The sequence below is a fragment of the Hemitrygon akajei genome, chromosome 8 (genome assembly GCF_048418815.1).
Source record: "Hemitrygon akajei chromosome 8, sHemAka1.3, whole genome shotgun sequence".
Lineage (NCBI taxonomy): Eukaryota > Metazoa > Chordata > Chondrichthyes > Myliobatiformes > Dasyatidae > Hemitrygon > Hemitrygon akajei.
Genome location: NC_133131.1, coordinates 43,117,466 through 43,131,262, shown reverse-complemented (window position 1 = coordinate 43,131,262; position 13,797 = coordinate 43,117,466).

The window sequence follows — 13,797 nt, the reverse complement described above, 5'->3', positions numbered from 1 at the left end:
CTCCCTGTGCCTGCTGGTGCGGGAGAGGAGGCTCCTTTTGAACCTACTGGATAGGAGGAGAGTTAGATGTCCACGGTTAGGGTGAGATGCATCCTTGATAATGCTTTTCACCCTGCCCAGGCAGTGTTTATGGTAGATGTTCTCAATGGTGGGCAATTGGGTGCCGATAATCCGCTGGGCAGTTTTCACCACCCACTGGAGTGCTTTGCGGTCCGATACGGGACAATTGCCGTACCACATTGAGATGCAGTTGGTGAGTATGCTCTCAATGGTACTGCGGTAAAAGACCGTCAGTATCCTGGGACAGAGGTGAGCTTTCTTGATGCTCCTCAGGAAATAAATGTGCTGTTGCGCCTTTTTGATCAGGATGGAGGAGTTCAGGGACCAGGTGAGATCCTCGGAAATGTGGACACCAAGGAATTTGAAGCTTAATACACGCTCCACTACAGCTCCATTGATGTAGGCGGGGATGTGAGTGTGGCTCCTAGCATGCCTGAAGTCAACAATGATCTCTTTGGTCTTCTGGGTGTTAAGGGCCAGGTTGTTGTCGGCACACCACACAGCCAGGTGCTGGACCTCGTCCCTGTAGGCCGTCTCGTCATCCCCTCTGACCAGGCCAACCACCGTGGTGTCGTCTGCAAACTTGATTTTGGAGTTAGAACCATGTACAGGAACACAGTCATAGGTGAAAAGGGAGTACAGAAGAGGGCTCAGCACACAGCCTTGAGGCACGCCGGTGTTCAGAGTGAGAGTGGAGGAGGAGGGATTGTCTAACTTAACAGATTGAGGTCTGTTAGTCAGAAAGTCCAAGGTCCAATTGCAGAGGGATGAGCTGATACCAAGCTGGTGAAGTTTGGCGATCAGCTTGGAGGGGATCACAGTATTGAATGCCGAACTAAAGTCAATGAACAGCATTCTGACGTAAGAGTTGGGCCTGTCCTGGTGGGTCAGGGCAGAGTGAAGTGCCGTGGAGATGGCGTCCTCTGTTGACCTGTTGGTGCGATAGGCAAATTGATGGGGGTCCAGGGTAGTGGGCAGACAGGATTTCAGATGTGATAGAACCAGTCTGTCAAAGCACTTTGCAACGATGGGGGTGAGTGCAACTGGGCGGAAGTCATTCAGGCCTGTGGCAGTGGAATGCTTTGACACTGGCACGATGGTGGCAATCTTGAAGCTTGTGGGGACCACCGCCTGGGCCAGGGACAGATTGAAAATCTCCGTGAAGACCCCGGCCAACTGCCCTGCACAGATTCTGAGCACTCGGCCAGGTATTCCATCCGGATCAGCTGCCTTCCGTACATTCGCCCTGCTCAGGGTGGCGCAAACATCGGAGGTGGAAAGTGAGAGAGGCAGTTCACCAGGTGGGAGGTCCGCTTTGAGGGTGACCTCCCTGTTCCCTCGGTCAAAGCGAGCGTAGAAGTAATTGAGCTCATCAGGGAGGGAAGCAGAGCTGGAAGGGGGCACAGTACTAGGTGGTTTGAAGTCTGTAATGACCTGTACGTCATGCCACATGCGCCGGGGGTCCGAGGAGTTGAAATGCTCCTCGATCCTCTGTTTGTATGTGTGTTTAGCCTGAGAGATTCCCCTCCTCAGGTTGGCCCTGGCTGAGCTGTAAGCCTCCCGGTCTCCAGACCTGAAGGCTGAATCTCCGCCTTTGAGCAGGAGGTGAACCTCTCTGTTCATCCACGGTTTCTGATTGGAGAAAACTTTTATTTGTTTTTGTGATGTCACTCTATCCACACACTTGTTGATGTGCTCAAGGACAGAGCTGGTATATAAGTCAACGATAATCTGAGAGTCTGTGGTGACATGGGCAGCAGACATGATCCAGTCTGTGTGCTGGAATTGGTGCTGAAGAACGGAGCCAGATCTTAACAGTCTTCATTGTGGGTTTAGTGACCGGGCTGTACGTGGGAAGCAGAAACAATGAAAGATGGTCGGACTGTCCCAGGTAGGGGAGGGTAGTGGCTTTGTAAAGGCTGATTTATAGTTCTGCGTCAAATAAACGCCGTAGGTACGGCGTAGCCGCGTAACCTACGCTGTACCCTATGCCCTACCCTACACCATCACCTGACATGGACCTCTCCGAAAATGTAACTGCACGTCGCAGCGACGCAGACAGCAACAACTGTGATTGGTCCGCTTGGTAGCATCCCATTTCCTCCTGTCTGTAGGCATACTGTGCGTACACTGATGCGAAATAAATGGTTGGAGACGATGAACCAAATCGTCAAATCTACCTGCCGACATCTGAAAATATTTGAAATGCATTTCCTCGTCCATGTCTCTCAGTGGCCGGACAAGCACAGAAAATTCACTCTCAAAAGGCACCCTTACTGTGCCTCTATCCGTTCAACGGTTGTACATACCATCTCCTCCAACGTCTTCTCTCTTTTCTGCGTTGCAGTAATTTCAATAAAAGTAACCCTCGTTCAACATTTATTAGCTCCAACTCCAACATGATGTGCTCAGTTACCATTAGAAACCCCACCGCCAACTAGCGTTTTGGCGGTGAATTGCAGAGTGACGCAGACACACCAATGCACGGGTATAAATGCTCACAACGGTGCAGGCCACTTACGGAGGCTGCGGCATAGGCTACCACGCAGAAGTATAAATCAGCCTTAAACTTGTGTAGACATGATCTAAGGTTTTATTTCCCCTTGTGATGCAGGCGGCATCCATCATTAAGGGCCCCATCACCAAGTCATGCCCTGCAAGGAGATGAATCTCAAAGTTGTATAAAGTGTACTGTACATCCTTTGATAATAAGTGTACTCTGAACTTTGAGATGTCCCAGAGACAGCACAGAGACAGGCAATCACGGAGACAAACTTTACATGCTAGAACGAAGTGAGAATCCTAAAGAATGCAATTTAAGTAGCATGTGAATTACAGAGGAAGGCATTCAGTGTTTTCCCTGGAGAAGGCATGAGCTGTTTACCCACCAGTGAAATGTCAAGAGGAGACACCACAAATAATTCCCTCAGTACTTTAGAGACAAATTCTTGGAGAGCTTCTTGCGCACACATCAGTGTGGTGCACAGGATGTTGACGGCCCATGACATTGTCTACCGACCTGAACTGGAACAGGTCAATGAAAACATGGTCAATGTGAGTTTCGCTGGACAGAGTTGCAGGGAGCAGCTACTGCTACATGTATCAGACTGGGTTCATACTGAGGAGGGAACAGTCCACTTCCTTTTACCAGGCGTCACCACTGAGAGAATCATCAATGGATTTCATTCAGAGATTCAGCACGGAAACAGGCCCCATCAGCCCAATGTGACCAATTAACCTCATCAATCTGTCCTTATCATGTGGGAGGAAACCAGGGCCCCCGGAGGAAAGCCATGCAGTCACGGGGGGAATGTACAAACTCCTCACAGACAGTGGTGGATTTGAACCCAGGTTACTGTCATTGTAACAGCATTACGCTAACCAGACACGATCAGGCTGCCGAACTGTCGACAAATTCTGCAAGCCATGAGTTATTAGTAAAATGTGTGTCTGACAGTTGGTTCTGCCTGATTTCATAGAGTCATCATAAGTTGCATTGTGGAAGGAGTCCATTTGGCTCATTGTGTCTGTGCCGATCGATAAAGAGCTTCACAGCCAAACCCCACTTTTCAGCGCGGGGTTCACATCAGGACTGTTCAAATGAGGTAAATGTTTCTGCTTTCCGCACCATACCAGGCAACGGTCTTCAGACCTTGAACATTGCAGGGTGAAAACATTGTTCTTCATCTGAATCCTTCCATTAATGACTCTGAATATACAGTAACCACCCCCCCCCCCACACTCTCCCACATTGCCGAGGGAAATACTCTAGCTAGCCCCTTCATAACTCTATGCGCTTCCATGAAGTCTCCCATCGGCTTGACTGTTCCAAAGAATACAACTTTTCCACACAACCACAATTTTCTAATCCTGGCAACGTATTCAGAAATCTCCTCTACCCCCTCTCCTGTACAATCACATCTTTCCTGTAATGATCAATACTCAAGCTTTGGCTGAATTGGTGTTAAATGCAGTTTCAGCATAACCTCACTGTATCTACATTCTACACCACAGAGTCGCACACCACGGAGACAGGCTCGTCCACAAAGGGGTTAGCCAATATTGGCTCAGATCTCTTACGACTTTTTAACCACCCATTGATCTGACATTCTACTGTGGAACACATAGTGTAAGATCTCACAATCTCTCTCTCCCTTTGCACCACTGAACGTCCTCCCTTGTTTATATGTTGCCTGGACTTTTAACTCCTTCCTATCACTTAACACTTTTCTGAAATAAATTCCTTTTCCTATTTTAATTCCATCAAATCAGTCCTTCCATAACCTTCTGCAGCCTGAAGTTTGCTCCTTTTTTGTCAATCACAGAATTAATTTCTGTTTCTTCTGAAAATTACTTGGCCCTATATCAAGTATAAATAGTCAATATATTTGAAATATCAGAGGACTGAGAACAGATCCCTTTGGAAACTGACTTTCTGGTCAAGAGAAAAAGAAACCCAGTCATTGCAGGTCATACAAGGACTGATGGCATTGTGGCTAGCGAAGAAAATTGCCAAAAGATATAAGGGGATATAGATAAGTTGCAGATAATGGCAGATGGAATTTAATCTGGGTAAGTATGAAGTGTTGCACTTCGGGAGATCAGATGTAAAGGGAAAGCTAATGACAGGACCCTTTACGGTGTTGATGTACAGAGGGATCTTGGAGTCCATGTCTATAGCTCCCTGAAAGTGGTTACAGAGATTGATAGGGTGGTGAAAAGGGCACTTGACATGGTTGCCTTTATTCATCGAGGCCTTAGTTCTGGAATCAGGAAGTTATGTTGAAGCTTTATAAAACTCTGGTCAGGCTGCATCTGGAGCATTGGATTCACCTCTGGCTGCCCCATTAACAAAGGATGCGGAGGCTCTGGAGAGGGTGCAGAAGAGGTTTACCAGGATGCTGCCTGGATTAGAGTGCGTGTGCTACAAGCAGAGGTTAGACAAACTTGGGCTGTTTTCTCTGGAGCAGCGGAGGCTGAGGGGAGACATGATACAACTTCATATGATAATGAGAGTCATAGATAGAGAACTGGTATCTTTGCCCCAGGGTTGAAATCTCTACTACTGGAGAGCATACATTCAAGGTAAGAGGGGAGAAATTCATCATGGTCTGAAAGGCTGCTCTTGTCCTGTTCTAAATTCTATATTCTGTACACATTTGCTTCTTACTGCTCGAAGTTCAAAACTGAAAGTAAATTTATTATCAAAATATGCATACATTGTACAGCCTTGAGATACGTCTCCTTACAGGCAGCTTCAAAACAAAGAAACACAAAAGAACCCATTAAACAAAAGACCATCGAGCATTCAATGCGCAGAGAGAAGAAAAATACCCTGCAAACAAACAAAGTAACCAAATGGCATTCAGAGCAAAAGTGAGTCCTTGGACACGAAGCCCGGAGCAGCCTCCTGCCTCAGTTCAGTGCAGAGTGGAGCAAACGTCGCGGACCCTGCAGATGTGAAACGCACAGCAAGCTACAAGCGCGGCCTCGGCCTCAGGGCAGCACAGAGCAGTGTGAACGTCTGCTCACCCAATATTGCATCTCGAGGATTGAAGTGTTGAGGCGAATGCAGAAGGTGAGCATTGGCTGCCTGCCTTTTGATCAGTGGTGGGAGAACTCTGCTGCCAGAGAGGGGAGACTGTGTGGCCTGAGGTTGTTACTGAGGTTTTCTGTGTTTTGAGTATAGATATAGACTCGGACTATGGACTTTTATTCAGGTCTTTTATATTCTGTGTTTTTCACCCGATCTTCCTCATTGTTTTTTGTGCAAAGGGGAGGGATTTCGGGGTTGATGTTTCTTCTCTGTTTTTGTTCTTTTTTTTTGCAGGGGAGTGGGATTGGGTGGTTTATGGTCACGTTGTGGTTCTTTTCTTTCTTGCTTTTCGTGGCTATCTGGAGAGGAAGAATTTCAGAGTTGTATACTTTGATAATAGATGAACCTTTGAACCTTTGAATTTGCCATTCCCCCAGACGCTATGGACATTTACATTTTTACCAGTCTATTATGTCTGACCTTGTTAAAAAACCTTGAGAAAATCTAAAGAGCTGACATCATGTGCTCTTTCCTATTTATTATCTGAAAAATGTCAATCAAATTAATCAGAAATGAACTTCACCTTAAAAAATCTATTCTGATTGTTCCTTCTGAATCTGTCTTTCTAGACAAAGATTTATATTGTCCTTTAGAAGGGATTCCAATAATGTGGCCACCTTCAAAACTAAAACAATTGGTCTGTAATTTGTTTCAATCTACCTCCTTTTTAAATTACCACACGGCAAATGCAATTCTCTAGTTCTCTGGCACCACTCCTGTAGCCAGAGGGTACAGAAAAAAATATAGTCAGAGCCTCTGCGATTTTCCTAATGGCCTGAGACATATTTCAGACCCATTAATACATTTCTTATTGCCTGTGCAGTATTGACAACATGGGGTTCTCATGGCAAGATACTGAAGTAGACAGCCTTTCTACTGCTGCTGTCCAGGTTGGGACCCGGCTGGATTTGAACTCAGGACCATCTGCCTCCAAGTCCAGTGCTGATGCCACTACACCATTGGCCAGGCGCAATTATTCAACTTAAGTTCAACATCTGCTTTGTTTATTTTGTTTGTGAGCACAGTTGCACCATGCCCTTTGAGAACTTATCCAAATCCTCTGCCTCAACGCATAATTGACCTCGTGGTTCCCTAATGGGCTCAGCTGTTTCCTTAGTAATCCATATGTTCTTTATTAAACATTTTTAGATTGTCTTTGATTGGTAATATTTTCCACATCATCCCTTTGTTTTCCTAATTTATGTATTAATTTCAGTCTTACATTTTCTACACAATTCTGCTGTTCAAAGTCTTGCTGTCTCACGTCAACTTTGCTTTTTTTGCTTTTTCATACCCTTTAGGCATGTTGTCATCTGGGAGCTCCAGATCTGGTGGTTCCATCCTTTACCTTTAAAGCAGCATGCTTACCCCGAGGTGCTGGAATCTTTGGATCTTAGTTGCTGCATTATTTAAACCTATCAGAGAAATTCCCTTTGTTCCAGCCATTGCCCTTCCCCTCCCCACAACTCTACCCACTGGCTACTAACTTGGAAAAAAAAGGGTTAGAGAACCCTTTTCACTGCATTTATGACCCCAATGATCTTTATAAGATCATCCCTCACACTTCTACACTATCTGTGAAGTAAGCCCCATCCTGCTCAAGCATTCCTTATAACTCAGTCCCTTGTGTCCTTGGCAACATTCTTGGAAATCTTTTCTGTATTGAGCTTATTGATCTGAAAAAAAAAGGTCCACATCTGAAAGTTAACTGTTTCACTTTCCACAGATGCTGCCTGACCTGTCCAGGATTTTCTGTTTTTACTGTATGTCATCAGATTTCATGCTCAAGGTGGGTTTTAAATGGCTGTGTTGGAAGTTGAATTGTGTGCCCTGTCATTACACCCACAAGACTAACTACTCAGGAACAGAATACAGCAGCAGAGTACAGGCCCTTTGGCCCAGAATGTTCTGCCAACTTTTAAACCTACTTTATGGAAGCAGGATGCTAATTCAGTTTCTGAGTTTGACAGGCTCTGTCTGACAAGCACTTTGCAGGAAGTTGTGCCTTCTCCCTACTGACAGAATAAATGTGCTGTGACTTTGCAAATCCTGGATGAACGGTGTGGGGATGAACATACAGCAGACCAGAGTGGCATTTTGTATGGGGCATGACAAATGCTTTAAATAGAAAGTCAGGGGTACATCATCCTCAATGTATGCAAAATATTTTCTCAAACTTTTGAAAGTAATGATTATGATACCCATGGCAATAGCTGAGAACCTTCATCAGAACTGGAAAAAAGAGATGAAAAGTTAGACTTCCTGATGAGGGTCCTTGACCCAAAACATTGACAGTTATGGACAGCATGCATAGCTGCTGCCTGGCCTGCTGAGTTCCTCCAGCATTTTGTGTGGAATACTTTGATTTTCAGCATCTGCAGGTCGTCTCTTGATCGTGGGTTCAATGACCATTGAGAAATGAAATGGCAGAGGGCAAGAAACTGTTCCTGAATCATTGAGTGTGTGCGTTCAGGCTTCTGCGCCTCCTTCCTGACGGTAGCAACGAGAAGCGGGTGTATCCTGGGTGATGGGGGTCCTTAATGATAGACGTTGCCTTTCTGAGGCACTGCTCACTGAAGATGTCCTGCATGCTGGGGAGGCTAGTACCCATGTTGGAGCTGACTGAGATAAAGAAACAGAGCCACTCAGCCATCATAAGCCTCCTCTACTATTCAAAAAGACGATTGTTGTTCCAGTCATGGCCTGGACACATCCGTCCTGTCCCTTGACTACCCTGCAGTTCAAGGGTTTGTCATTCTTCACCTGAACACATCCAGCCTTTCTGCCTCGACACCCCTATGGGACAAAGAATTTCAAAAATTCACAACTCTCTAAATAAAAGGAATTCTATCTTAAATAGGTGGCTGCTTATTCTGAAAATATGTGTTCTGGTTTCAGAAACCCTATTAGTGAAACGGAGACAGTGTTTCACTGTCAATCATCCCCTTTTCAGAACGTTATGGATCAGTCAGATTATCTCCAATAAATATTGGCACCTCATCCCTAGTGAACCTTTCTAAACTACACACTTCCTTTTAAGAATGAGACAGTGTGCAGGCTTCTAGAATTTTCCTGACTGCTGCACAGGGAGACTTCCAGCACACAATGTCTAAAAGCCACCTGAACGCCATATCATATCTGTTCCACTACCTCTCTTGGCTGCTTGTTCCAGACACCCAGCACCCTCTGTGTGCATAACCTACCCTGTAATCTCCCTTGAAAATTTCCTCCTGTCCTCTTGTATTCAACATTTTTGCCCTGGAGAAAGGATTCTGGCTGTCTGCCCTATCATTGCCTTCCTTTATTTTATAAACTTCTATCAGATCTTCCTCTTTGGAGAGGAAGATGAACTCTTGTACTTTAATCTTATTTAGACTCCAGTTTCAACACTTTACTCTGTTAGTATCAGAAATGGCCAGTTCTGCTGTAAGATTATCTATTCCTAAAAAAAACTACTTTTCTCTCCCTCTCCACAGATGCTACCTGACCCAATGGGTATTTCCAACATTTTCATTTTGCTTTCTGCTTCAGCAACAGCTCTCACTTCTATTTCATGTTAATATGCCACTTTATTTTCATTCTCTCTCCCTCTCCCTCTCTCTACCTCTCCCTCCCTCTCTCACACTCTATCCCTCTCTCCCTCTCTCTCCCTATCTGTCACATGCTCTCACTCTCTATCTCTCCCTCTCTCTCCTTCACACTCACTTCCTCACACTCCCTCTCCCCCTCTCTATCTCCCCCTCTCTCCCTCTCCCACCCCCTCTATCTCCCCTCCTCCTCCCTCTTCCCACCACTCTCCCTCCCTCTCTCTCACTCTTTCTCTCTCTGGTTTAGTTGATAAACCAGACGTTATGTAATTGTGTACTCATTGAATCACCTTGGCAACCCTGCTCCACCCTGTCAGAGATATTCCCATTTGCCCATTCCATTCCCCACATTTTCTTTGCAACTTAAAACTAAGTTTTGTTTTCTCACTCTCCCAGTTCTAGCGAAAAATCTTCAGCCTGAAATTGATCTGCAGGCTTTCGACTCAAAACACTGGCCTCTCCTTTCCCCACAGATGTTGCTCAGTCTGCCGAGTTCCTCCCGCAGACTGTTTGTTATTGCACACCGACATGTGAAAACACAAGGCCTTTTTAGTGATACAGCGGAAACCATGTACGTGGAACGACTGGTCATGTCCTGTGAAGGGCAACACAGAAATGTATTGTGTTTTTTATTTGCAATTTATATCAATAAAAATATTTTTTTGGAAAAATAATGTCCCTGATGCTCCTGGAGAAGAGATGTGTAATACTTCAGAACAGAACTTTAAGAACATAGTATAATTCAGAAGAAACTTTCAGGAGCGTGAGAATAGTCAAGGTCAGGTAGCACAATACAAATGTGCACATCCATATGCAATTTCAAACAACACACACAAAATGCTGGTGGAACGCAGCAGGCCATGCAGCATCTATAGGGAGAAGCACTGTCGACATTTCAGGCCGAGACCCTTCGTCAGGACTAACTGAAAGAAAAGATAGTAAGAGATTTGAAAGTGGGAAATCCGAAATGATAGGAGAAGTCAGTAGGGGGAGGGGTGAAGCTAAGAACTGGAAAGGTGATTGGCAAAAAGGATACAGAGCTGGAGAAGAGAAAGGATCATGGGATGGGAGGCCTCGGGAGAAAGAAAGGGGGAGGGGAGCACCAGAGGGAGATGGAGAACAGGCAAAGAGTGATTGTGAGAGGGGCAGAGAGAGAAAAGAAGGAGGGGGGAATAAATAAATACGTAAATAAGGGATGGGGTAAGAAAGGGAGGAAGGACATTAACAGAAGTTAGAGAAGTCAATATTCATGCCATCAGGTTGGAGGCTACCCAGGCAGTATATAAGGTGTTGTTCCTCCACCCTGAGTGTGGCTTCATCCTGACAGTAGAGGAGACCATGGATAGACATATCAGAATGGGAATGGGACGTGGAATTAAAATGTGTGGCCACTGGGAGATCCTGCTTTCTCTGGCGGACAGAGCGTAGGTGTTCAGCAAAACAGTCTCCCAGTCTGCGTCAGGTCTCACCAATATATAAAAGGCCACACCGGGAGCACCGGACGCAGTATACCACACCAGCCGACTCACAGGTGAAGTGTCACCTCACCTGGAAGGACTGTCTGGGGCCCTGAATAGTGGTGAGGGAAGTGTAAGGGCAGGTGTAGCACTTGTTCCGCTTACAAGGATAAGTGCCAGGAGGGAGATCAGTGGGAAGGGATGGGGATGGGGGTCAAATGGACAAGGGAGTCGCGTAGGGAGCGATCCCTGTGGAAAGCAGAAAGAGGGGGGAGGGAAAGATGTGCTAGGTAGTTGGATCCTGTTGGAGGTGGCAGAAGTTACGGAGAATTATACATTGGACCTGGAGGCTGATGGGGTGGTAGGTAAGGACAAGGGGAACCCTATCCCGAGTGGGGTGGCGGGTGGATGGGGTGAGGGCAGATGTGTGTGAAATGGGAGAGATGCGTTTGAGAACAGAGTTGATGGAGGAAGAAGGGAAGCCCCTTTGTTTAAAAAAGGAAGACATCTCCTTCGTCCTGGAATGAAAAGCCTCATCCTGAGAGCAGATGCGGCGGAGACGGAGGAATTGCGAGAAGGGTATGGCAACTTTGCAAGAGACAGGGTAGGAAGAGGAATAGTCCCATATGGAAGTTATTTTGAAGGTCTTAGGAGCTATCTTCATCCCAGGAGTCTAAATAAGAGTCAGTTGTTGGGATCCGGTAACCGGGTAGTTTTTGTTCCCTCTGTCAGGGACACATTCTCACATATTTAGCTCTTTAAGAGTTTTAACTTTTCAATAAAGTCACCTCATTCTTTCAAACTCAAGTGATCAGGAGCTTAAGTTATAAAGCTTTCTTCATGTGATAAACTGGTCATCCGAGAAACCTGTTTGATGAACGTTCCCTGCACTCTGCCCACATCCACAGGTAAAGAGATCAAAATTATACACAGTACTCCAGGCATGATCCGACCAAGGCACATGTAATTCTAGCCACATGTCTTTACAAATCCACTTTCAGTAAGGACCAATGTATCATTTGTCTTTCTTATCACCTGCTGTAGCTGCACTTTGGCCGCCAGTGACTTGTGTACGAGGACCCTGAACTTTGAACTTGAAACTTCCCAATTTTAAAAGTTAAAATAAATATGCAGCATCTCTGTTTTAACTATTATTTTGGTAATACATTTTTTACATTATATTCTATCTACCATGTCATGCCCCACTTACTAACCTTGCCTTTATCCCCTAAAGCCTTTCCCATTCTCATTACTGCTGACATTAAGACGTAACTTTGTACCAGTGTCAGTCTTGGAGATATATATTGGAAATATTTCAATATGGATTGTGAATGGTAAGGGCTGAAGGAATGTTATCTGTGGTACCTCATTAGTCACAGCCTGGACATTCCTACTTTTGGTCTTCCGTTGTTAATCATTTCTCAATCCGTGCTTGTATGTTACTCCGCTCCCCCCCCCCCCACCCTACCCCACCCCACCCTGGTGTCCCCTGCTCTGACTTTACTCTTCTATGTGGAACATAATGGAAGGCATTCTGAAAAGCCACACACATCACACCCATTTGTTGCCTCTCGTTCTCGGGTGGCAGGGTAGTGCAGTGGTTAGCACGACGCTTTACAGTGTCAGCTAATATCCAGTTTATAGTACAGTACTTGGGTTCAATTCCTGCTGCTGTCTATAGGGCATTTGTATGTTTTCCCCGAGACCACACGGGTTTCCCTTAGGTGCTCTGGTTTCTTCCCACAGTGTAAAGACGTACCGGTTGTTAGGTTACACACACAAAATGCTGGTGGAACGCAGCAGGCCAGGCAGCATCTATAGGGAGAAGCATTGTCGACATTTCAGGCCGAGACCCTTCGTCAGGACTAACTGAAAGAAAAGTTAGTCCTGACGAAGGGTCTCGGCCTGAAATGTCGACAGTGCTTCTCCCTATAGATGCTGCCTGACCTGCTGTGTTCCACCAGCATTTTGTGTGTGTTGCTTGAATTTCCAGCATCTGCAGATTTCCTCATGTTTGCCGGTTGTTAGGTTAATTGAATCGAATTGAATTGACTTTATTTCTTACATCCTTCACATACATGAGGAGTAAGAATCTTTCATTATGTCTCCACCTAAATGTGCAATGTGCAATCATAGTAATTTATAATAAATAGAACAGTCAGTGTAACATAGAGTATACTCAAATCAGCGTGAGTTCATCAGTCTGATGGCCTGGTGGAAGAAGCTGTCCCAGAGCCTGTTGGTCCTGGCTTTTATGTTGTGGTACTGCTTCCCGGATGGTAGCAGCTGGGATAGATTATGGTTGGGATGGCTTGGGTCCCCAATGATCCTTCGGGCCCTTTTTACACATTGGTCTTTGTAAATGTCCTGAATCATGGGAAGTTCACAACTACAGATGCGCTGGGCTGTCCACACCACTCTCTGCAGAGTCCTGTGATTAAGGGAGGTACAGTTCCCATACCAGGCAGTGATGCAGCCAGTCAGGATGCTCTCAATTGTGCCCCTAGTAGAAGGTTGTTAGGATTTGGGGGCCCATATCAAACTTCTTCAACTGTCTGATGTGAAAGGGATGCTGTTGTGCCTTTTTTCATCACACGGCTGGTGTGTACAGACCACGTGAGGTCCTTGGTGATATGGATGCTGAGGAACTTGAAGCTGTTTACCATCTCAGCCCCAGATCCACTGATGTCATTGTAAATTGTCCCACGATTAGGCTGGTGTAAAATCAGGAGTTGCTGGGCAGTGTGGCTCAAAGGGCCAGAAGGGCCTATTCCGCGCTGTTCCTCAATAAATAAATAAACCCACTCTCAAACAACTTGAATATATTAGTTAAAAATGATTTCCCTTTAAGTTCATGTGGTCTCTGCTCAAATCATAATACTGCACTGCGCTTTCTCAGTATCTTTTACAGTCTATTCTGAATTGTTATTGTTTTACCTTGTTCTATCTCAGTGTACTGTGTAATGATCTTATCTGTATGAACAGCATTCAGAATGAAAGTGTGTCCTGTGGTGAACTACATATACCTGTCTGGACATGCCCCCCCTCCCCCCGCTGACTGCTCCTGTGGCTCCTCCCACAGACCCCGGTATAAAGG